Source organism: Leuresthes tenuis, unplaced genomic scaffold, assembly GCF_036924035.1.
Source record: "Leuresthes tenuis unplaced genomic scaffold, fLeuTen1.0.hap1 SCAF_19, whole genome shotgun sequence".
Classification (NCBI taxonomy): Eukaryota; Metazoa; Chordata; class Actinopteri; order Atheriniformes; family Atherinopsidae; genus Leuresthes; species Leuresthes tenuis.
Window position 1 is genome coordinate 33,372,137 of NW_027325373.1, and position 25,515 is coordinate 33,397,651.

General features: G+C 42.2%; 1 protein-coding gene and 3 non-coding genes across 4 annotated transcripts in view; all 4 read left to right on the plus strand.

Moving 5' to 3' along the window:
- LOC140276761 (SH3 and multiple ankyrin repeat domains protein 3-like) overlaps positions 1-25,515 on the plus strand; it is a 96,462-nt gene that overhangs the window by 55,247 nt on the left and 15,700 nt on the right. The gene's annotated exons all lie outside the window — the stretch shown is intronic.
- On the plus strand, positions 1,426-1,539 carry LOC140277638 (U5 spliceosomal RNA). Its single transcript, XR_011909139.1, has one exon. It is a non-coding gene; the product is annotated as a U5 spliceosomal RNA (small nuclear RNA).
- Positions 17,398-17,511, plus strand: LOC140277644 (U5 spliceosomal RNA). Its single transcript, XR_011909145.1, has one exon. It is a non-coding gene; the product is annotated as a U5 spliceosomal RNA (small nuclear RNA).
- Positions 17,820-18,003, plus strand: LOC140277631 (U2 spliceosomal RNA). The gene has a single exon (XR_011909136.1). It is a non-coding gene; the product is annotated as a U2 spliceosomal RNA (small nuclear RNA).

Here is a 25,515-nt window from a genome sequence, read left to right on the forward strand (position 1 = left end):
CTACACTCTGCACTGTGAGCACACACACCAAATCAGAAAGGCTTTTTTCTCTCTTTTCTACATTATGGACTGTGGGGACACAAAACCGCTCTCTGTGCCAGGGCGTTGTCTCACGTATTAGATTATGCTTAAGATACGAATGGGTTTATCAGTCACATCAGAATCCATACATACTGATCCTCCCGTAATAAAATGGTCAGATCTTATCAAACACACTTTGTTTCTTGTGACAATCAAGTCAGCGAAACAGCGTATACACGTCAAGACACTGAATCAAGTTTGCCACAAGAACTCATAAGTTTGGCAGTATTGCTCTGCCATCAGCAATCATACACCCATTTTATTTTCGTGAGACATGTGCAGGCACCTGTTCATCTACTGTTCTATCACCATGAATTAGTTTATTTATTATCAATAAGGATACTTCTACAACTACTATCAAACTATGTTCAGACTTCTTATGTTGTCAGTTGCTATATATGAATAAGTGGGTAGCTACTGACAAGCATCAAGCATGTCACACAGCCCAAACATATAACATTTCAGGACACACCACACAGTTAACAACCACAGTGAAGTGTCAAAGCCCAAACATGTAACATTCAACAGGACACTTACACAACACATTCAAATCAAACAGTCAGACAACATACAAGAACATATACCCCAGCCGGCATTGCTTCCTGCCTATTTTCCTACAGCTCACTATGTGTGCGCACACCTTTATTCACAAACTCTTCAACTTATACTCTTTTACCGAAGCTGCTACAGCTCGATTGGCCGAATACCCTTAGATCCTATTTCGGTGAATTTGACATCTGCCTTACATGTAACAGATTAGCGGTTTAGCAGTTTTAATTTAGTTTGAGTGAAGGAATTCATTTTATAGCAAAATCCGAAATCGTGAAGCACTCATGAAAGTAAGCTTATTCTCGGATTCCTGAAACTAGATTTTCTCTTTCTTTTACTGCAAAGTACAACGTTGTTTTTTTTGTTTAAATCTTTCTAGACATGGTAAATATGAACGACAAAGCAGTTTTAACATAGTTTGAGTGAAGGAATTCATTTTATAGATAAAATCCAAAGAGTTTGCTGAGAAAAGAGAGTGAATGCGAAGTAGACTTTAACACGGCTCTGGGAGCGAGCCGAGTGTGGGCTAACCGGGAGAATTGCTTGAAAGAAACGCGACACCGAATGAGCGGTCAGAACAAAGCCTCAATACGGTGTTCCCGTGGTGTTTTTGTTGCTGCCTTGTCTTTTCAAGAGTAAAAGACAAGGCAGCCATCGAATAGGGCCCGATTGTTCCCACTTGGTCAGCCAAGGAGCAAGGGGGGGGAGCAAGCGTCTCAACCAAGCAAAGCTCACCATGGGGAAGGTGGCTATGCCAACTAGCCTGATGCCCTGCTCCCGCAGTGACGGATAATCGTACTCTGGTTTCTCTTCATAACGTACAAGTCTTTCGCCTTTTACTAAAGACTTCCGTGGAGAGCAGCACTAATGAGTTGTTTCTATTTTTGGCAGGCTTTACCTTTGTGGGTGAAGCCCTTTCTGTCTGTGCAAAAGAAATCTTGTTACTGTGCAGAATGACTTCTCTGAGTAGAGTCGCCTTACTTGTTGCCACTGTGCCGATGTTCGAAGCTGGAGTGCAAAGTTGTTGCTTGAATGGTGCTCGCTGGAGCATCGACCCAGTACTGCAGTGCTGCTGGGAACGGTGCGCTCTTCTCTGCTCTTGTGAAAAAGCAAACAGCGGTGCAGGATGGAAGTTTCAAGGAGCCCAAGATGAAACTTTCTTTTAGTCTGCTGAGAAAAGAGAGTGAATGCGAAGTAGACTTTAACACGGCTCTGGGAGCTAACCGGGAGAATTGCTTGAAAGAAACGCCACACCAAATGAGCGGTCAGAACAAAGCCTCAATACAGTGTTCCCGTGGTGTTTTTGTTGCTGCCGCTGTTTGCTTTTTCACAAGAGCGCACCTGTTGAGGGGGGGCCTGGGGGGGCCTGGGTGATGGTGGGTCTCAGGCCCGGGCTGCTGCGACTGGTGTGACCGGGTGGTTTGTTTGTTTGTTTTTTGTTGTTGTTTGTTTGTTTTTTGTAGAGGTCCTCCAGGGTGGGGTTGGGTTGAGTGGGGTGGGGCGGGATGGGTACCTTCTGGGGGTACAGTAGCTCCTGGAATATGGTCGCTGCAGGCCCCGAGCCTGGTGGACATCAGGCCCTCCTGTCCTGTGTTGTTTACCAGGTAGCGGGGATGCCTATTGCAGCCAGTACCTGGCTGCCCTCTCTGGGGGAGAGTAGCTCCCCCGGTGTATATCCCCATACCCCTCTTCCTTCTGGCTCCTGTACACAGCACACACTCACACATGAAGGGTTTTGGGGGCGTGTGTGTTCGGTGGGGTGTAGTGGATGGGGCCACGTAGGTGGTCCCCTTTGGTTGCACTCTGCAGTTCCCCGCCCCTGTTTTAATTACACCTTAGACATTACTACTTATCAAACACACTCACACACACAAATTAGGTCTTGGGGGGTGGTTACACTGAGTGGCATCTGGTGGGCGGGGCTCTTTGGGTATGTAGGCTGCCCAGAGGGCCGCGCTCCCAGTTCTACAAGTTTGGCTGCCCCTCAATTTTAATTGCTTACTATTAGAAAATATTGAAGAGCCAGAAGGGTGAGGGGAGGGGTCTTCTTCACACACCCCTGCTTCCTGGTTGCTGCTCGGGGCGGGAGGGGCCAGGAGGATTAATTAATTGTTCTGCTGGTTTGGGGTCTGTGGTGGCTGGGGGGCTGCTGGCCCCCTGGTGTGCCCGCTGCACTACACCCCAGCGGAGTCGAGGGAGGGAGGACGTGTGGATGTATGGGACGTGAAAGTGTGTGTGGTAATGATTGGGCCTGGATCTTGGACTTGCTGTCACCTGGCCTGCCTGTGCTTCTCCCGATGGTGGGGCGGCGGGGCCTCTCCCCGCTGCTCGCGACTTCACCCACCTGTGGGCACGTCTTGACTCCATGGGCACTTGGCCAGGGGTGCTGGGGCAGGCGCTGATCCACTCTGTGGCTGTCTGGGACGCTTGGCCCTCCTGGGTATTGGGTGGGGCCTCTGCCGGGGGAGTTGGGGGCGCTCGGGCTCCTGGGGCCCGGATCCAGTGCACGGCCCATGTCTGGGCGGCTGGGGCCTGGCGGGGTCGGTGGGCTTTTGCCCCTGGCTCCCGGAGGGCCTCTGCCCTATGCTTATGGGGGCTCTTTCCGGGGGCTTCCTCTGCAGTTTTCTGGGTGGATGCGTGGTTGCCCCTGCGGTGGGCTTCCTGGGTTCTGTGCTCTGTCGGGGCTGCTGGTGGCCTGGGTCTTGTGGCCCTCTCTGCCTGCTTCTGATTGCTTGGGGGGGCTGTGGATTGTGGCCCTGTACGCTTATACACTCATAACTAAGCACGGTTATCATGTAGGTCCTGTGCCATGGGTGTTGCATGTTCTCACACACACACAACCACATTCATTAGTCCAGTAGCATGGTCGCTAAGCAGTTGATGTATTATCATGTCGTCTCAGGTCATCTATATCCATAGCTGTGTTGTATGCGATTGCCGCTTCTTGTGCTTGTTTTTGTTTGTTTGTGTGTTTGTTTTTTCTCTGCTTGTCTGCTTTCAGGTGCTCCTGGCGCTAAGGCTGGATTCCCCTCAGAGGCCATGGATTGTTGTCTGTTTTGTTTTTTATAGGTGTAGCAGCTGGTTGTCTGTTTTTGTTTCTATTTTTGTTCTGTTTCCTCTTCTTTCCTTTTCTTCTTTCCTTGTCCCCCGGTCCGGTTCAGTTCTATTACATGTCATATATTGTAAACAGAAATAAATAAATTGGGTTCAAGGGGAGCTTTACATTTATAAAACTTCCCTTGGCAAAGCAAATCTGTTTGGCATCAAAGGTATTCAGACTACAATTCTACTGCCATAATGCTGAACAGGACAAGGGAAAAAAAAAAAAAGTAAAGAAGACAGTTCTGCTGAAAGCCAGGGACTTTTTAAAAGGGGCGTGTTTATCACCTATGGAATTAGAAGATTTACAAAAATGGTCAAGTGCTAGATCTTCATCTGAGATTTTAACAGTGTCATGAGTATAACTATTCAACAGATCAGTTAGAAAAAAAGCCTGCTCATGGAGATGTTTCAGGATCTGGATACCAAGCGTGGACCTAATGTTTTCATTTTTGCAATTCTGATACAGGCTATTGAGCAGTGATAACTAACACCAAGTTCAGATACTGCGGATTTTCTACCTTTGATTTGTTAAGATTGAGCCAATCAGGGACAACCTTGAAGGATCTCTTAAGTTTGGTTTTGTAGGATCAGTAATTACCTGAGAAAGGTTGATATTGGTACACACCTTTTTTAAATGATCAGAGGCAGAGTTGAACTTGTTTAAATTAAAATTGCCACACAGAGATTGGGTTTAGGCCACATGCACACAGAATGACATCAACAAATATAAGAAATATTAAACATTTACACATAGATTTTTGAATACATGTAGAGGAATGATCCTTTGAAACGTGCTCATTGCGGCGTTATGATCAGTTGAGTAATGAAGGTTGAACTATTCTGGGAAAGAGGTTCTATTCCCAGCATGATGGACACTCCTGATATAGAAGGTTTCGCTAACGCATTAGAATTGTTCTACTATTTTCATATGGATGTGCAATGAAGAATTGCTTGCTGCTGATAAATGCAAAGAAGAACAGCTTACACATAGATGCTCACATATAGGCTGCTGAATGCAATGAAGACCTGCTTATCCAGTAAAGTTCAATGTTAATGTGTAATATTCAATTAGGATTTGCAAAACAGTGAAGTTAAACAATGAATGGGTCCATAGTCGGTATGAGAAGACTACAGGAATATTTACCTTGGTGTACGTTCAAACAGAGATGAGAAAATTGCGATAAATAATTGTTTGTTTGTTTGTTTGTTAGTATGTATGTATATGAATGTTATGTGTATAAACTGTGTTGAGTTATAGTTACTCAGTAGTGTCTCAGTGAAACAACTGACGGGGGAAGCCTTGCGGTGACAACAAAAGCAGTGTTTTACTGATCAGTCAAGTTGCTCCAGTGTACTCCATACAAACTGGTTGGCTACTGAAGGGATAGAAAATGGGGAATACTTGTTTTAAAGCAAACAAGGAATTAGATGGGAAAAATACATGTTTTAACGGGACCCAGACAATATTAAATACTCAGACAGATGGGAGAAGAAGTGTAGTTTTGTAGGAAATCACAAAATTATTACATAAAATTAGTGAAATCAATTGAAGAATGCCTTTCTGAAGAGCTGTTTACCACAGATGAGCAGCTTTGCGACCAAGCACATTGTAGATCGCTTTAGTGCCAAAATGATCTAATTTAATGGATTGGTTTTAGACATGCATAACAGCATTTTAAGAACAAAGAGAGAAACAAAAAGGGACAACGCTTCATGGTGGAAGGTGATGTATAAATAACTGTGTATATGATGAAAGAGAGACCATTTGAGCAGCAAAGCCATTTCGCAGCACAGGGACAGCAGTCCAAGTTAAAGGATCTCCCACGTGGTATCACCCTTCACACTGTGTCAAGGCATCAAAAGAAGAAAAAATCACCAAACTCAAGTACAAAGAGACGAAGACTCCGGTGAACGAAGAGAGAGGACTGACAAACCAGAAATACAAAAGGATGCTCGATGTCAAGATCCAGAAGAAGAGGCTAACAATGCCACGAACACTTACGATGCTGGGAATGATGCCAGCAATGAACAGAGAAGAAGATTCAGTGTCATCAATCTGCAACACGTGCCTCTAATGAGGGGGTGAATATAGAATCCTCAACGATTACAACGTCTCTGGGAACTGTGACAACAACAAGGTTTAAACCATTTTGATATATATTGTAACCTATTGGCTAAGGAATAGTGCTGAAAATGAGGTATATCTAATCCACCACTGTCTGTAGGGTTTTTAAACTAATACGTGGTGGTTTGTTTTTCCACAGAAATTTGGAGATGCATGAATCTAGTGATTTAAACCAAGTAGCAGATGGTTTTATGGGGATCATTGAGAACATATAGTTAACTTTTGGTAGTATCATCATTTTAATGGTTGTAACTCTCCCCATAAGTGATATAGGTAAGGACTTCCAATGAGAGAGATCGTCCTCTACTCTCTTTAATAATTGCACTTAATTTAGCTTTGTTAGCTCTGAGAGCCTGGAGGAAATGTTTATGCCTAAATATCTAATATTTCCTGACTGTAAAGTGATCGCAGGTATATTCTGCACCCTACAGTTAATGGGCAGAACTGTGGTCTTAGACCAGTTGATAGAGTAGTCAGAAAGTGCTGAGAATTTATTTATGAGTGTGATCGTGTGAGTGAGAGACGTCTGTGAGTTCTGAAGGAAAAGTAATACATCATCAGCATAAAGACTTATTTTATGCTCAATATTTTGGGATTGGATGCCTTTAATATTTCTATCTTGTCTGATAGAAGCTGCTTAAGGTTTGATGAAAATAGCAAAAAGTGAGGGAGAAAGTGGGCAACCCTATCGTGTACCTCTCTGCAGACTGAAGCTTGGAGAAGTTTGATCATTTGTCCTGACACATGTATTTGGGGAGCTATTTAATATCCTTATCCAGTTGATAAAGTGTGACCCAAACCCGAATTTGTTTAATGCTGCGAATAAAAATTTCCAGTTTACTCCATCAAATGCTTTTTCTGCATCTAGATAGTCGATTGTGGTTTCCAAGTTGTTGATGGTAGAATAGTCTATGAGATTAATGATCCGGTTTGTGTACGAACTGTTGTGCCTACTGCTCTTCAGCCTGTCAAATGAAACGTAGAATTTGAAAAGTGACAAATGAACGAAGACCCAAGGAGTTGAGTCGTAAACGAATCAATACTGTTTCCTGTGCGAGGACCCGTCAGCCGAGGAGTTGAGTCATGAACGAATCAATACTGTTTCCTGTGTGAGGACCCGTCACCCGAGGAGTTGAGTCGTGAACGAATCAATACTGTTTCCTGTCCTGCTGACTGAGCTTATGAAGCTGCCGCCTGCCATGTGGTGAGGAAGGGTACTGCATGAAAATGAACGAATCACTCACTGAGACAACTCGTTACTCCCGAGTCATATAAAAAATTAGTTCATATCGAACGAATGCTCACGAACGACACATCACTATCTATTTGACGAGTTATGCATGAATTCGGATTTTGCAATAAAATTAATTCCTTCTCTCAAACCAAGTTAAAACTGCTTTGTTCTTCATATTTATCTACTTCTAATCTAGTTTCAACAATAAACAACACTGTATTTTGTAGTATGAAAAAGAACAAGACCTAATTTTCAGCAATAAGCTTCTCTCGAGGAGATATGAAGGAATACAGATTTTGCTATAAAATTAAATCCTTCTATCAAACTGACTTAAAATTTCTTCACTTCTGATGAAGTTTCAACAATAAACAACAACTCATTCTTCAGGAATCCGAAAATATGCAGATATGCACGAATTCGGATTCTCCTATAAAACGAATTCCTTAACTCAAACCAAGTTAAGACTGCTTTGTCCTTCATATTTATTCATGTCTAATCAAGTTTCAACGATAAACAACGTTGTACTTTGTAGAATGAGAAAGAAATTCTTCAGCAATAAGCATCTCTCGACATATGACGAAATACAGATTTGTCTATAAAATTAATTCCTTCTATCAGCCTGACTTAAAACTGTTTGTCCTCCTTATTTATCCACTTCAAATCAAGTTTCAACAATTAAAAAATATTTTGTAGTTTGAGAAAAAACAACTTAATCTTAAGCAATCAGTAAAAAAAGAGGGTAAGAAAATGTGCAAATGCCAACCATACATCACTTAAAGGTGAAGCGGAAGTATTCGGCTGCAAATAGGTGCGAATGCCTGACAATGTATGATCAAAAGAGGGAGCGGAGGTTTTCGGCTGCAAGCACTGAATGTCCAACCATAATTTGTAAAAAAAAGGGGAAGAAAAGGCTCGAAAGCCCGACTATACACCATCAAAAGCGGGAGCGGAGGTGTTCTGCTGCAAGTAGGTGTGAATGTTCGACCATAATTTGTAAAAAGCGGGTAAGAAAAGGTTCGAATGCCCGACTATATATTAACCAAAGCAGGAGGAGAGGTCATCGGATAAGAGTCGGTGAGAATTTCCAACCATAATCTATAAAATGCGGTGAAAAAAAAGGTGTGAATACCCCATAGAACACTAAAAGGTGGAGCGGAAGTGTTCGGCTGCAAGAAGGTGTGAATGTCCGACTATATTTGGTGAAAAGCAGGTGAAGCAAGGTCTGAATGCCCAACCTTACCTCATCAAAAGCGAGATCAGAGGTGTTTGATTGCAAGAAGGCCATAGTTTTCCAAAAGCGGGTAAGCTGCGAATGACCGACTAAATATCAACAAAAGTGGGGGCGGAGGTCTTCGGATGCAAGTCGGTGTGAATATCCCACCATACAAGTATGGTGGAGAGGAAGCTGTGAATGGCCGACCATAGTAAAAAGCAGGTGAGAAAAGGTGCGAATGTCCAACCATACATGATCAAAACAGGGAGCGGAGGTGTTTGGCTGCAACAAGGTGTGTATGTCCACCAATAATTTATGAAAAGCGGGCAACAAGTAGGTTTGAATGCCCAACCATACATAATCAAAAGCAGGAGTGGATGTGTTCGGCTAAAAGAAGGTTTGAATGTCTGACAATAGTTTGTAAAACGCGGGTAAGAAAAGGTTCGAATGCCCGAACATACACCATCAAAGGAGGGAGCGGAGGTGTTCCGCTGTAAGAAGGTGTGAATGTCCGACCATAGTTGGCAAAAAGCAGGTAAGAAAAGGTGAAAATACCCGATTGTACACAATCAATAGCGGGAGCAGAGTTGTTCCGCTACTAAAAGGTGTGAAAGTCCGACGATGGTTTGTAAAAAGCGGGTAAGAAAAGATGCAAATGCCCGACAATGTATGATCAAAAGAGGGAGCGGAGGTTTTCGGCTGAAAGAAGGTCTGAATGTCCATCCATAATTTGTAAAAATCGGGGAAGAAAAGGCTCGAAAGCCCGACTATACACCATCAACAGCTGGAGCGGAGGTGTTCAGCTGCAAGAAGGTCTGAATGTCCATCAATAATTGCTAGAAAACATGGAAGAGAATTTTCGAATATCAAACCGCACATTATCATAAGCGGGAGAGGAGGTGTTCAAATGCAAGAAGGTGTGAATGTCCACCCATAATTACTGCAAAATAGGTAAGAAAAGGTACAAATGCCCAACCATACATCATCAAAAGCAGGAGTGGATGTGTTCGGCTACAAGAAGGTTTGAATGTCCGATCATAGTTCGTAAAAAGCGGGTAAGAAAAGGTTCGAATGCCCGAACATACACCATAAAAAGAGGGAGCAGAGGTGTTCCGCTGTAAGAAGGTGTGAATGTCCGACCATAGTTGGTAAAAAGCGAGTAAGAAAAGGTGAAAATACCCGACTGTACACAATCAATAGCGGGAGCGGAGTTGTTCGGCTACTAAAAGGTGTGAAAGTCCGACCCTGGTTTGTAAAAAGCGGGTAAGAAAAGGTGTGAATGCCCGACAATGTATGATCAAAAGAGGGAGCGGAGGTTTTCGGCTGGAAAGTCTGAATGTCCAACCATAATTTGTAAAAACCGGGTAAGAAAAGGCTCGAAAGCCCAACTATACACCATCAACAGCTGGAGCGGAGGTGTTCAGCTGCAAGAAGGTCTGAATGTCCATCAATAATTGCTAGAAAACATGGAAGAGAATTTTCGTATATCAAACCGCACATGATCATAAGCGGGAGAGGAGGTGTTCAGCTGCAAGAAGGTGTGAATTTCCGACCATAGTTTGTAAAAAATGGGTAAGAAAAGGTGCGAATGCTCAACCATACATCATCAAAAGCAGGAGTGGATGTGTTCGGCTAAAAGAAGGTTTGAATGTCCGACCATAGTTCGTAAAATGCAGGTAAGAAAAGGTTCGAATGCCCGAACATACACCATCAAAAGGGGGAGCGGAGGTGTTCCGCTGTAAGACGGTGTGAATGTCCAACAATAGTTGGTAAAAAGCGGTAAGAAAAGGTTAAAATATCCGACTGTACACAATCAATAGCGGGAGCGGAGTTGTTCGGCTACAAGAAGATGTGAAAGTCCGACCCTGGTTTGTAAAAAGCGGGTAAGAAAAGGTTCGAATGCACGAATATATACCATCAAATGCGGAAGCGGAGGTGTTCGGCTGCAAGAAGGTGTGAACGTCCAACCAAAGTTTGTAAAAAGCAGTGAAGAAAAGTTTCGAATATCCAACCAAACATAATCAAAAGCGGGAGTAGGGCTGTTCGACTGCAAGTAGGTGTGAATGTCAGATAATAATTTGCAAAAAGCTGATGAGAAAGGGTGAGAATGCCCGACTATACACCATCAAATGCGGGAGCGGAGTTTTTCGGCTGTGAGTAAGTGTGAATGTCAAACCATCATTGCTGAAAAATGTGTTAGAAAAGACTAGATTGTCGGACCATACATCATCAAAAGCGGGAAAAGTGGTGTTCGGCTGCAAGTAGGTGTGAATGTCCAGCCATAATTACTCACAAACGGATAAGAAAAGGTAGTATTGCATGACCATACATGATCAAAACAGGGAGCGGAGGTGGTTCAGCTGCAAGGTGTGAATTTCTGACTAATGTTTATAAAAAGCCGGTAAGACCAAGTGCGAATGCCTGACAATGTATGATCAAAAGAGGGAGCGGAGGTTTTCGGCTGCAAGGTCTGAATGTACAACCATAATTTGTAAAAACCGGGGAAGAAAAGGCTCGAAAGCCCGACTATACACCATCAAAAGCGGGAGCGGAGGTGTTCGGCTGCAAGTAGGTGTGAATGTTCGACCATAATTTGTAAAAATCGGGTAAGAAAAGGTTCGAATGCCCGACTGTTTATTAACCAAAGCAGGAGGAGAGGTCTTCGGATAAGAGTGGGTGAGAATTTCCAACCATAATCTAGAAAAGGGTTTGAAAAAAAAGCTGTGAATACCCCATAGAACACTAAAAGGTGGAGCGGAAGTGTTCGGCTGCAAAAAGGTGTGAATGTCCGACTATATTTGGTGAATAGCAGGTGAAGCAAGGTCTGAATGCCCAACCTTACATCATCAAAAGCGAGATCAGAGGTGTTTGGCTGCAAGAAGGCCATAGTTTGCCAAAAGCGGGTAAGCTGCGAATGACCGACTGAATATCAACAAAAGTGGGGGCGGAGGTCTTCGGATGCAAGTGGGTGTGAATATCCCACCATACAAGTATGGTGAAGAGGAAGCTGTGAATGGCCGACCATAGTAAAAAGCGGGTGAGAAAAGATGTGAATGTCCAACCATACATGATCAAAACAGGGAGCGGAGGTGTTTGGCTGCAACAAGGTGTGTATGTCCACCCATAATTAATGAAAAGCGGGCAACAAGTAGGTTTGAATGCCCAACCATACACCATCAAAAGCAGGAGTGGATGTGTTCGGCTACAAGAAGGTTTGAAAAAGCGGGTAAGAAAATGTTCGAATGCCCGAACATACACCATCAAAGGAGGGAGCGGAGGTGTTCCGCTGTAAGAAGGTGTGAATGTCCAACCATAGTTGGCAAGAAGCAGGTAAGAAAAGGTTAAAATACCCGATTGTACACAATCAATAGCGGGAGCAGAGTTGTTCCGCTACTAAAAGGTGTGAAAGTCCGACCCTGGTTTGTAAAAAGCGGGTAAGAAAAGGTGCGAATGCCTGACAATGTATGATCAAAAGAGGGAGCGGAGGTTTTCGGCTGAAAGAAGGTCTGAATGTCCATCCATAATTTGTAAAAATCGGGGAAGTAAAGGCTTGAAAGCCCGACTATACACCATCAACAGCTGGAGCGGAGGTGTTCAGCTGCAAGAAGGTCTGAATGTCCGACCATAGTTTGTAAAAAATGGGTAAGAAAAGGTGCGAATGCTCAACCATACATCATCAAAAGCAGGAGTGGATGTGTTCGGCTAAAAGAAGGTTTGAATGTCCGACCATAATTCATAAAATGCGGGTAAGAAAAGGATCGAATGCCCGAACATACACCATCAAAAGAGGGAGCGGAGGTGTTCCGCTGTAAGAAGGTGTGAATGTCCGACCATAGTTGGTAAAAAGCAGGTAAGCTGCGAATGACCGACTAAATATCAACAAAAGTGGGGGCGGAGGTCTTCGGATGCAAGTCGGTGTGAATATCCCACCATACAAGTATGGTGGAGAGGAAGCTGTGAATGCCCGACCATAGTAAAAAGCAGGTGAGAAAAGGTGCGAATGTCCAACCATACATGATCAAAACAGGGAGCGGAGGTGTTTGGCTGCGACAAGGTGTGTATGTCCACCCATAATTAATGAAAAGCGGGCAAAAAGTAGGTTTGAATGCCCAACCATACATCATCAAAAGCAGGAGTGGATGTGTTCGGCTACAAGAAGGTTTGAATGTCTGACCATAGTTTGTAAAAAGCGGGTAAGAAAAGGTTCGAATGCCCGAACATACACCATCAAAGGAGGGAGCGGAGGTGTTCCGCTGTAAGAAGGTGTGAATGTCCGACCATAGTTGGTAAAAAGCAGGTAAGAAAAGGTTAAAATACCCGACTGTACACAATCAATAGCGGGAGCAGAGTTGTTCCGCTACTAAAAGGTGTGAAAGTCCGACCATGGTTTGTAAAAAGCGGGTAAGAAAAGGTACGAATGCCTGACAATGTATGATCAAAAGAGGGAGCGGAGGTTTTCGGCTGAAAGAAGGTCTGAATGTCCATCCATAATTTTTAAAAATCGTGGAAGAAAAGGCTCGAAAGCCCGACTATACACCATCAACAGCTGGAGCGGCGGTGATCAGCTATAAGATGGTCTGAATGTCCATCAATAATTGCTAGAAAACATGAAAGAAAATTTTCGAATATCAAACCTCACATGATCATAAGCGGGAGAGGAGGTGTTCAGCTGCATGAAGGTGTGAATGTCCACCCATAATTTGTAAAAAACGGGGAAGAAAAGGCTCGAAAGCCCGACTATACACCATCAAAAGCGGGAGCGGAGGTGTTCAGCTGCATGAAGGTGTGAATGTCCACCAATAATTATTGAACAATGGTTAAGAAAAGGTACGAATGCCCAACCATACATCATCAAAAGCAGGAGTGGATGTGTTCGGCTACAAGAAGGTTTAAATGTCTGACCATAGTTTGTAAAAGGCGGGTAAGAAAAGGTTCCAATGCTCGAACATACACCATCAAAAGAGGGAGCGGAGGTGTTCCGCTGTAAGAAGGTGTGAATGTCCGACCATAGTTGGTAAAAAGCGGGTTGAGCAAAGCAATTCATTTTATAGCAAAATCCGAAATCGTGCAGAACTCATGAAAGCAGGCTTATACTCGGATTACTGAAACTTTAGATTTGCTCTTTCTTTTACTGCAAAGTACAACGTTGTTTTTTTTGTTTAAATCTTTCTAGACATGGTAAATATGAAGGACAAATCAGTTTTAACATAGTTTGAGTGAAGGAATGCATTTTATAAGCAAAATCCCAAATCATGCAGAACTCACGAAAAGCTTTTTCTCGCTTTTCACTGCTTTTTACAAACTTTGGTCGGACGTTCACACCTTCTTGCATCCAAACACCTCCGCTTCCGCTTTTGATGATGTATATTCGGGCATTCGAACCTTTTCTTACCCGCTTTTTACAAACCATTGTCGGACTTTCACACCTTCTTGCAGCCGAACACCACCTCTCCCGCTTTTGATGATATATGGTCCAGTATTCTTACCTTTTCTAACACATTTTTCAGCAATTATTGTCGGACATTCACACCTACTCACAGCTGAACACCTCCGCTCCCAATTTTGATCATACATTGTTGGGCCATCGCTCCTTGTCTTACCAGCTTTTTACAAACTTTAGTCGAACATTCACACCTTCTTGCAGCCGAACACCTCCGCTCCCGCTTTTGATGATGTATTGTCGGGCTTTCGAGCCTTTTCTTACCCGTTTTTTATAAACTTTAGTCGGACATTCACACCTTCTTGCAGCTGAACCACCTCCGCTCCCTGTTTTGATCATGTATGGTCTAGCAATACTACCTTTTCTTACCCATTTGTGAATAATTATGGCTGGACATTCACACCTACTTGCAGTCGAACAGCTCTGCTCCCGCTTTTGATTATGTTTGGTTGGATATTCAAACCTTTTCTTAACTGCTTTTTACAAACTTTGGTCGGACGTTTACGTCTTCTTGAAGCCGAACACCTCCACTTCCGCTTTTGATGGTGTATATTCTTGCATACGAACCTTTTCTTACCCGCTTTTTACAAACCATGGTCGGACTTTCACACCTTCTTACAGCGGAACACCTCCGCTCCCTCTTTTGATAGTGTATGTTCGGTCATTCGAACCTTTTCTTACCCGCATTTTACAAACTATGTCCGGACATTCAAACCTTCTTTTAGCCGAACACATCCACTCCTGCTTTTGATGATGTATGGTTGAGCATTCGCACCTTTTCTTACCCATTTTTTACAAACTATGGTCGGACATTCACACCTTCTTGCAGCTGAACACCTCCTCTCCCGCTTATGATTATGTGCGGTTTGATATTCGAAAATTTTCTTTCATGTTTTAAAGCAATTATTGATGGACATTCAAACCTTCTTGTAGCCGAACACATCCACTCCTGCTTTTGATGATGTATGGTTGGGCATTCGAACCTACTTGTTGCCCGCTTTTCATTAATTATGGGTGGACATTCACACCTTGTCGCAGCCAAACACCTCCGCTCCCTGTTTTGATCATGTATGTTTTGACATTCGCACCTTCTCTCACCCGCTTTTTACTATTGTCGGCTATTCACAGCTTCCTCTCCACCATACTTGAATGGTAGGATATTCACACCCACTTGCATCCGAAGACCTCTGCCCCCACTTTTGTTGATATTTAGTCGGTCATTCGCACCTTACCCGCTTTTGGCAAACTATGGCCTTCTTGCAGCCAAACACCTCTGATCTCGCTTTTGATGATGTAAGGTTGGGCATTCAGACCTTTCTTCACCTGCTTTTCACCAAATATAGTCGGACATTCACACCTTCTTGCAGCCGAACACTTCCATTCCACCTCTTAGTGTTCTATGGGGCATTCACACCTTTTTTTTCACCGTATTTTATAGATTATGTTTGGAAATTCTCACCCCCTCTCCTCCGAAGACCTCTCCTCCCGCTTTTGTTAATATTTAGTCGGGCATTCGAACCTTTTCTTACCCACTTTTTACAAATTATGGTCGAACATTCACACCTACTTGCAGCCGAATACTTCCGCTCCACCTTTTAGTGATGTATGGTTGGCATTTGCACCTTTTCTTACCCTCTTTTTATACTGATTGCTGAAGATTAAGTTGTTCTTTCTCAAACTACAACATTTTTGTAATTGTTGAAACTTGATTTGAAGTGGATAGATAAGGAGGACAAACAGTTTTAAGTCAGGCTGATAGAAGGAATTAATTTTATAGCAACATCTGTACTTCATCATATGTCGAGAGATGCTTATTGCTGAAGAATTTCTTTCTCATTCTACAAAGTAAAACGTTGTTTATCGTTGAAACTTGATTAGACATGAATAAATATGAAGGACAAAGCAGTCTTAACTTGGTTTGAGTTAATGAAATTGTTTTATAGGAGAATCCGAATTCGTGCATAACTCGTAAAATAGAGCTTATTTTCGGATTCCTGAAGAATGAGTCTGGTTCTTTCTCATAATACAAAGTTTGTTGTTTATTGTTGAAACTTCATCAGAAGTGAAGAAATAAATGAATGCCTATCAACAAATGTCGGATCTAAACTCTACTGCTTCCTCTAAAATAATTTCCTTTCTCAATTTAGAAATGTGTGTGTGTAAGTCACAACACCTGTGACACCAAAACGGCTTTCTTTTCTCTCTTTTCTCTACACTCTGCACTGTGAGCACACACACCAAATCAGAAAGGCTTTTTTCTCTTTTCTACATTATGGACTGTGGGGACACAAAACCGCTCTCTCTTTTTTTTTTTGATTGTGTGCCAGGGCGTTGTCTCACGTATTAGATTATGCTTAAGATACGAATGGGTTTATCAGTCACATCAGAATCCATACATACTGATCCTCCCGTAATAAAATGGTCGGATCTTATCAAACACACTTTGTTTCTTGTGACAATCAAGTCAGCGAAACAGCGTATACACGTCAAGACACTGAATCAAGTTTGCCACAAGAACTCATAAGTTTGGCAGTATTGCTCTGCCGTCAGCAATCATACACCCATTTTATTTTCGTGAGACGTGCAGGCACCTGTTCATCTACTGTTCTATCACTATGAATTAGTTTATCTATTATCAATAAGGATACTTCTACAACTACTATCAAAGTATGTCCAGACTTCTTATGTTGTCAGTTGCTATATATGAATAGGTGGGTAGCTACTGAAAAGCATTAAGCATGTCACACAGCCCAAACATATAACATTTCAGGACACACCACACAGTTAACAACCACAGTGAAGCGTGTCAAAGCCCAAACATGTAACATTCAACAGGACACTTACACAACACATTCAAATCAAACAGTCAGACAACATACAAGAACATATACCCCAGCCGGTATTGCTCCCTGCCTATTTTCCTACAGCTCACTATGTGTGCGCACACCTTTATTCACAAACTCTTCAACTTATACTCTTTTACCGAAGCTGCTACAGCTCGATTGGCCGAATACCCTTAGATCCTATTTCGGTGAATTTGACATCTGCCTTACATGTAACAGATTAGCGGTTTAGCAGTTTTAATTTAGTTTGAGTGAAGGAATTCATTTTATAGCAAAATCCGAAATCGTGAAGCACTCATGAAAGTAAGCTTATTCTCGGATTCCTGAAACTAGATTTTCTCTTTCTTTTACTGCAAAGTACAACGTTGTTTTTTTTGTTTAAATCTTTCTAGACATGGTAAATATGAACGACAAAGCAGTTTTAACATAGTTTGAGTGAAGGAATTCATTTTATAGATAAAATCCAAAGAGTTTGCTGAGAAAAGAGAGTGAATGCGAAGTAGACTTCAACATGGCTCTTGGAGCGAGCCGAGTGTGGGCTAACCGGGAGAATTGCTTGAAAGAAACGCGACACCGAATGAGCGGTCAGAACAAAGCCTCAATACGGTGTTCCCGTGGTGTTTTTGTTGCTGCCTTGTCTTTTGCACAGAGTAAAAGACAAGGCAGCCATCGAATAGGGCCCGATTGTTCCTACTTGGTCAGCCGAGGAGCAAGGGGGGGGAGCAAGCGTCTCAACCAAGCAAAGCTCACCATGGGGAAGGTGGCTATGCCAACTAGCCTGATGCCCTGCTCCCGCAGTGACGGATAATCGTACTCTGGTTTCTCTTCATAACGTACAAGTCTTTCGCCTTTTACTAAAGACTTCCGTGGAGAGCAGCACTAATGAGTTGTTTCTATTTTTGGCAGGCTTTACCTTTGCGGGTGAAGCCCTTTCTCTCTGTGCAAAAGAAATCTTGTTACTGTGCAGAGTGACTTCTCTGAGTAGAGTCGCCTTACTTGTTGCGACTGTGCCGATGTTTGAAGCTGGAGTGCAAAGTTGTTGCTTGAATGGTGCTTGCTGGAGCGTGCCGGAGTGCAAAGTTATACCATTTAAAAGGGCTGAAGAGTGCTCAGTGCAGCGGGTGGGCGGAGGTGCAAAGTGACACTCTGGCCACCTATGGCCATAAAAAGAACACTGCTACAAGTGCGCATTGTGCCAAGAAGGGCCCTCGGACCTGAACCAGTGGACAGTTATCGCTTCTCGGCCTTTTGGCTAAGATCAAGTGTAGTATCTGTTCTTATCAGTTTAATATGTCCTCTATACGAGGACTACATATTAAATGGATTTTTAAGAATAGGAGTTGAAAAAGAAGCTTGCTCCGTTCACTCCAAGCCTCGACCCGGGACTGCAGTGCCGCTGGGAACGGTGCGCTCTCCTCTGCTCTTGTGAAAAAGCAAACAGCGGTGCAGGATGGAAGTTTCAGGGAGCCCAAGATGAAACTTTCTTTTAATCTGCTGAGAAAAGAGAGTGAATGCGAAGTAGACTTTAACACGGCTCTGGGAGCGAGCCGAGTGCGGGCGAGAATTGCTTGAAAGAAACGCGACACCGAATGAGTGGTCAGAACAAAGCCTCAATACGGTGTTCCCGTGGTGTTTGTGGCTGCCTTGTCTTTTGCACAGAGTAAAAGACAAGGCAGCCATCGAATAGGGCCCGATTGTTCCTACTTGGTCAGCCGAGGAGCAAGGGGGGGGGGCAAGCGTCTCAACCAAGCAAAGCTCACCAAGTAGGAACAATCGGGCCCTATTCGATGGCTGCAACACCTGAAAGAGATATTGATGCGAGACCCGATCAAAAGCTTTTTCAAAGTCTAAATTTAAGATGACAAGCCGAGTGTTTCTGTCTCTAGCGTAATCAATGATGTCTCGAATCAGTACGAGGCTGTCGGTGAGTTGTCTCCCTGAAATGGCACAAGCCTGGTCTGGGTGAATTACCTCCTCTAAAACAGAGGACATCCGTGTCGCTAAAACCTTGCTAAAACGTTTACAGTCAAAGTTTAAAAGTGTGATGGGCCTCCAATTCTTTAGGTCAGTCTTATAATTTTTTTTATAAAGTAGAGTCACTATTCCCACTCTAAAACTGTCAGGCAGTTGGTCGAGTTTTTCAAAATCTTTAAAAACATCTAAAATGTCTGATGATAAAAGGTCCCAATAGGTCAGATAGAATTCTGCAGGAAGCCCGTCTAAACCCGGAGCTCGACTTCTCTTAAAACCTGTTAGGCATTTTTTTAACTCTAAAGCAGTAAAATCCTGTGTCAAGTGTGCATTCTCTTTTACGGTTTTGTCAACGAATTTTAAAATTTCTGCCTATGTTTCCAAGTGCACTGGTTTCTCTTTGTACATGTTACTATAAAAGGTATGTACAGTCCCATCATACAGCTATTCTCTTTCCTTTTATTACGTTTACCTTGCTGTTTAAAAAAAGTCTGGGTCGTTTCCTTCACCATTTCCCACCATTGTGCATGTGTTTCATAGAGGTCTTGAAGGGTCTGCCACTCTTTATAACATTCCCTGTACTGACTGACTATGATTTCATCCTCCAACAGGGAACAGTTGAGTTTCCACAGACCACTTCCTACCGTCACACCAGAAGGGGGTGAAAGGGTGCAGGAGAGCATAAGGTGGTCTGAAAAGAAAACAGGGGTTAATCTAACATCAGTGGGTGGGCAATCTCTAGTAAAGAAATAATCAATGCGAGAGGCTCTGGTGCCATCATGACTAAACCAGGTGAAGCCCTCCTCTCTGGGATGCATGGTTTTAAAACAGTCAGTAAGCTTAAAATCCATGCATATGCCCTGAAGTAAAATCGAAGTCTTATCCACTTTAAAATCTACCCCTGCTCTTTTTCTATCTTTCCTGCTCAAGATACAGTTAAAATCCCCTCCTACAACTAAAGGTACTTGCCCTAGCATTTAATGCTGTATAACTTCTAAAAGGTCATACCTTTCATTTTTTCCATTGAAACCATAAATATTTAAGAGGTTAAAGTCTTGCCCCATAAAATTCAAGTGTGCTAAAAGTGCCCGTCCGTCTCTCACCACTGTGCTACCTTTCACCAGAACATGCGGATTTTTAATTAGAATGGCCACACCATCATTTTTATTTTGATTTGAGCCACTCCATATCGATAAATGGGGCCACATTTCCTCCCATTGTCTATGGTTTTTTAAAAAAGGTAGTCCACATTCTTGTATTTAAAACACATCTGATTTTATGGAGTCTAAGAAGGATAAAATACTCTGGGCTCTTGTCTTTGATTTCACACTTCTATAAATTAGAGTCACAATTCCCACTCTGTGTGCTCATAGTGCAGAGTGTAGAGAAAAGAAAGCCGTTTTGGTGTCACGGGTGTTGTGACTTATGGTTTTTTAAAAAAGGTAGTCCACATTCTTGTATTAAAAACACATCTGATTTTATGGAGTCTAAGAAGGACTACGCTGTTTCGCTGACTTGATTGTCACAAGAAACAAAGTGTGTTTGATTAGATCCGACCATTTTATTACGGGAGGATCAGTATGTATGGATTCTGATGCGACTGATAAACCCATTCGTATCTTAAGCATAATCTAATACGTGAGACAATGCCCTGGCACACAATCAAAAAAAAAAAGAGAGAGCGGTTTTGTGTCCCCACAGTCCATAATGTAGAAAAGAGAGAAAAAAGCCTTTCTGATTTGGTGTGTGTGCTCATAGTGCAGAGTGTAGAGAAAAGAAAGCCGTTTTGGTGTCACGGGTGTTGTGACTTACACACACACATTTCTAAATTGAGAAAGGAAATTATTTTAGAGGAAGCACTAGAGTTTAGATCCCACATTTGTTGATAGGCATTCATTTATTTCTTCACTTCTGATGAAGTTTCAACAATAAACAACAAACTTTGTATTATGAGAAAGAACCAGACTCATTCTTCAGGAATCCGAAAATAAGCTCTATTTTACGAGTTATGCACGAATTCGGATTCTCCTATAAAACGAATACCTTAACTCAAACCAAGTTAAGACTGCTTTGTCCTTCATATTTATTCATGTCTAATCAAGTTTCAACGATAAACAACGTTGTACTTTGTAGAATGAGAAAGAACTTCTTCAGCAATAAGCATCTCTCGACATATGAGGAAGTACAGATTTTGCTATAAAATTAATTCCTTCTATCAGCCTGACTTAAAACTGTTTGTCTTCCTTATTTATCCACTTCAAATCAAGTTTCAACAATTAAAAAAATGTTGTAGTTTGAGAAAGTACAACTTAATCTTCAGCAATCAGTATAAAAAGAGGTGCAAATGCCAACCATACATACCTAAAAGGTGGAGCGGAAGTATTCAGCTGCAAGTAGGTGTGAATGTTCGACCATAATTTGTAAAAAGTGGGTAAGAAAAGGTTCGAATGCCCGACTATATATTAACAAAAGCGGGAGGAGAGGTCTTCGGATGAGAGTGGGTGAGAATTTCCAACCATGATCTATAAAATACGGTGAAAAAAAAGGTGTGAATGCCTCATAGAACACTAAAAGGTGGAGCGGAAGTGTTCGGCTGCAAGAAGGTGTGAATGTCTGACTATATTTGGTGAAAAGCGGGTAAGAAAAGGTTAAAATACCCGACTGTACACAATCAATAGCGGGAGCGGAGTTGTTCGGCTACTAAAAGGTGTGAAAGTCCGACCATGGTTTGTAAAAAGCGGGTAAGAAAAGGTGCGAATGCCCGACAATGTATGATCAAAGGAGGGAGTGGAGGTTTTCGGCTGCAAGAAGGTCTGAATGTTCAACCATAATTTGTAAAAACCGGGGAAGAAAAGGCTCGAAAGCCCGACTATACACCATCAAAAGCGGGAGCGGAGGTTTGCAGCTGCAAGACGGTCTGAATGTCCATCAATAATTGCTAGAAAACATGAAAGAAAATTTTCGAATATCAAACTGCACATGATCATAAGCGGGAGAGGAGGTGTTCAGCTGCAAGAAGGTGTGAATGTCTACCCATAATTACTGAAAAATGGGTAAGAAAAGGTGCGAATGCCTAACCATACATCATCAAAAGAGGGAGCGGAGGTGTTCCGCTGTAAGACGGTGTGAATGTCCAACCATAGATGGTAAAAAGCGGGTAAGAAAAGGTTAAATTACCCGACTGTACACAATCAAAAGAGGGAGCGGAGTTGTTCAGCTAAGAGAAGGTGTGAAAGTCCGACCTTGGTTTGTAAAAAGCATGTAAGAAAAGGTTCGTATGCCCGAATATACACCATCAAAAGCAGGAGTGCATGTGTTCGGCTACAAGAAGGTGTGAACGTCCAACCAAAGTTTGTAAAAAGCAGTTAATAAAAGGTTCGAATATCCAACCAAACATAATCAAAAGCGGGAGCAGAGCTTTTCGACTGCAAGTAGGTGTGAATATCAGATCATAATTTGCAAAAAGCTGATGAGAAAGGATGAGAATGCCCGACTATACACCATCAAATGCGGTAGTGGAGTTGTTCGGCTGTGAGTAGGTGTGAATCTCCGACCATAATTGCTGAAAAATGTGTTAGATAAGGTAAGAATACCGGTCCATACATCATCAAAAGCGGGAGAGGTGGTGTTCAGCTGCAAGAAGGTCTAAATGTCCATCAATAATTGCTAGAAAACATGGAAGAAAATTTTCGAAAATCAAACCGCACATGATCATAAGTGGGAGAGGAGGTGTTCAGCTGCAAGAAGGTGTGAATGTCCACCCATAATACCTGAAAAATGGGTAAAAAAAAGGTGCGAATGCCCAACCATACATCATCAAAAGCAGGAGTGCATGTTTTCGGCTACAAGAAGGTGTGAACGTCCAACCAACGTTTGTAAAAAGCAGTTAAGAAAAGGTTCGAATATCCAACCAAACATAATCAAAAGCGGGAGCAGAGCTGTTCGACTGCAAGTAGGTGTGAATGTCAGATCATAATTTGCCAAAAGCTGATGAGAAAGGGTGAGAATGCCCGACTGTACACCATCAAATGCGGGAGCGGAGTTGTTCGGCTGTGAGTAGGTGTTAATCTCCGACCATAATTCCTGAAAAATGGGTAAAAAAAGGTGCGAATGCCTAACAATACATTATCAAAAGCAGGTGTGAAAGTCATATCATAATTTGCAAAAAGCTGATGAGAAAAGGTTTGAATGCCCGACTATACACCATCAAATGCGGGAGCGGAGGTGTTCGGCTCTGAGTAGGTGTGAATGTTCAACCATAATTGCTGAAAAATGTGTTAGAAAATGTAAGAATGCCGGACCATACATCATCAAAAGCGGGAGAGGTGGTGTTCGGCTGCAAAAAGGTGTGACTGATCGACTAAAGTTTGTAAAAAGTGGGTAAGACAAGGTGCGAATGCCTGACAATGTATGATCAAAAGCAGGAGCGGAGGTGTTCAGCTGCAAGAAGGTCTAAATGTCCATCAATAATTGCTAGAAAACATGAAAAAGAATTTTCGAAAATCAAACTGCACATGATCATAAGTGGGATAGGAGGTGTTCAGCTGCAAGAAGGTGTGAATGTCCACCCATAATTCCTGAAAAATGGGCAAAAAAAAGGTGGGAATTCCCAACCATACATCATCAAAAGCAGGAGTGGATGTGTTCGGCTACACGAAGGTGTGAACGTCCAACCAAAGTATGTAAAAAGCAGTTAAGAAAAGGTTCAAATATCCAACCAAACATAATCAAAAGCGGGAGCAGAGCTGTTCGACTGCAAGTAGGTGTGAATGTCAAATCATAATTTGCAAAAAAATGATGAGAAAGGGTGAGAATGCCCGACTATACACCATCAAATGCGGGAGCAGAGTTGTTCGGCTGTGAGTAGATGTGAATCTCCGACCATAATTGCTGAAAAATGTGTTGGAAAAGGTAAAAATTCAGCTGCAATGCCTGACAACCTCTCTCTCAAAAGCGAGAGAGGTTGTGTTCGGCTGCAAGTAGGTGTTAATGTCCAGCCATAATTACTCACAAACGGGTAAGAAAAGGTAGTATTGCCAGACCATACATGATCAAAACACGGAGCGGAGGTGGTTCAGCTGCAAGAAGGTGTGAATGTCCGACTAAAGTTAAAATATATTAACAAATGCGGGAGGAGAGGTCTTCGGATGAGAGTGGTTGAGAATTTCCAACCATAATCTATAAAATGCGGTGAAAAAAAAGGTATGATAGAACACTAAAAGGTTGAGCGGAAGTGTTCGGCTGCAAGAAGGTGTGAATATCCGACTGTATTTGGTGAAAAGCAGGTGAAGCAAGGTCTGAATGCCCAACCTTACATCATCAAAAGTGAGATCAGAGGTGTTTGGCTGCAAGAAGGTCATAGTTTGTCAAAAGCGGGTAAGGTGCGAATGACCGACTAAATATCAACAAAAGTGGGGGCGGAGGTGTTCAGCTGCAAGAAGGTGTGAATGTTCGACTAAAGTTTGTAAAAAGCTGGTAAGACAAGGAGCGATGGCCCGACATTGTATGATCAAAAGCGGGAGCGGAGGTGTTCAGCTGTGAGTAGGTGTGAATGTCCGACCATAATTGCTGAAAAATGTGTTAGAAAAGGTAAGAATACTGGACCATACATCATAAAAAGCGGGAGAGGTGGTGTTCGGCTGCAAGAAGGTGTGAAAGTCCGACAATGGTTTGTAAAAAGCGGGTAAGAAAAGGTTCGAATGCCCAAATATACATCATCAAAAGCGGAAGCGGAGGTGTTCGGATGCAAGAAGGTGTGAACGTCCGACCAAAGTTTGTAAAAAGCAGTGAAAAGTGAGAAAAAGCTTTTCGTGAGTTCTGCATGATTTGGGATTTTGCTTATAAAATGCATTCCTTCACTCAAACTATGTTAAAACTGATTTGTCCTTCATATTTACCATGTCTAGAAAGATTTAAACAAAAAAAACAACGTTGTACTTTGCAGTAAAAGAAAGAGCAAATCTAAAGTTTCAGGAATCCGAGTATAAGCCTGCTTTCATGAGTTCTGCACGATTTCGGATTTTGCTATAAAATGAATTGCTTTGCTCAAACCAAGTTAAAACTGCTTTGTCCTTCCATATTTATCAATGTCTAGATCGACTTCAACAAAGAAAAACATTGGAATTTGCAGTAGAAGAAGTTGAAATCCATCTACACATTGATAAATATGAAGGACAAAGCAGTTCCCACTTGCCCATAAGAAAATAAGCTTATTCTCGGATTCCTGATCCTTCAGTGTTGCTCTTTCGTCTACTGCAAAATACAATGTTGTTCTTTGTTGAAGTCGATCTAGACATTGATAAATATGAAGGAAAAAGCAGTTTTCACTTGGTTTGAGTGAAGGAATTCATTTTATACATAAAATCCCAAATCATGCAGAACGTATGAAAAGAAGCTTATTCTCGGATTCCTGATCCTTCAGTGTTGCTCTTTCTTCTACTGCAAAATACAATGTTGTTCTTTGTTGAAGACGATCTAGACATTGATAAATATGAAGGAAAAAGCAGTTTTAACTTGGTTTGACTGAATGAATTCATTTTATACATAAAATCCGAAATCGTGCAGAACTCAGGAAAAAAAGCTTATTCTCGGATTCCTAAAACTTTTGATTTGCTCTTTCTTTTACTACAAAGTACAACGTTGTTTTTTTGTTTGAATCTATCGAGACATTGATAAATATGAAGGTAAAAGCTGTTTTAACATAGTTTGAGTGAAGGAATTAATTTTATAGATAACATCCCAAATCATGCAGAACTCCTCAAAAGGGGCGTATGGCTTAATCACAAGTGTGGTTCTTTCTCATTCAGGGTAGTATGAGGAAGTTTATGCTTGAAATATATGTAGAAATGGGTACATATGAAGGACAAAGCAGTGTTAACTTAGTTTGAGTGAAGAAATTCATTTTATACATAAAATCCGAAATCGTGCAGAACTCATGAAAATAAGCTTATTCTCGGA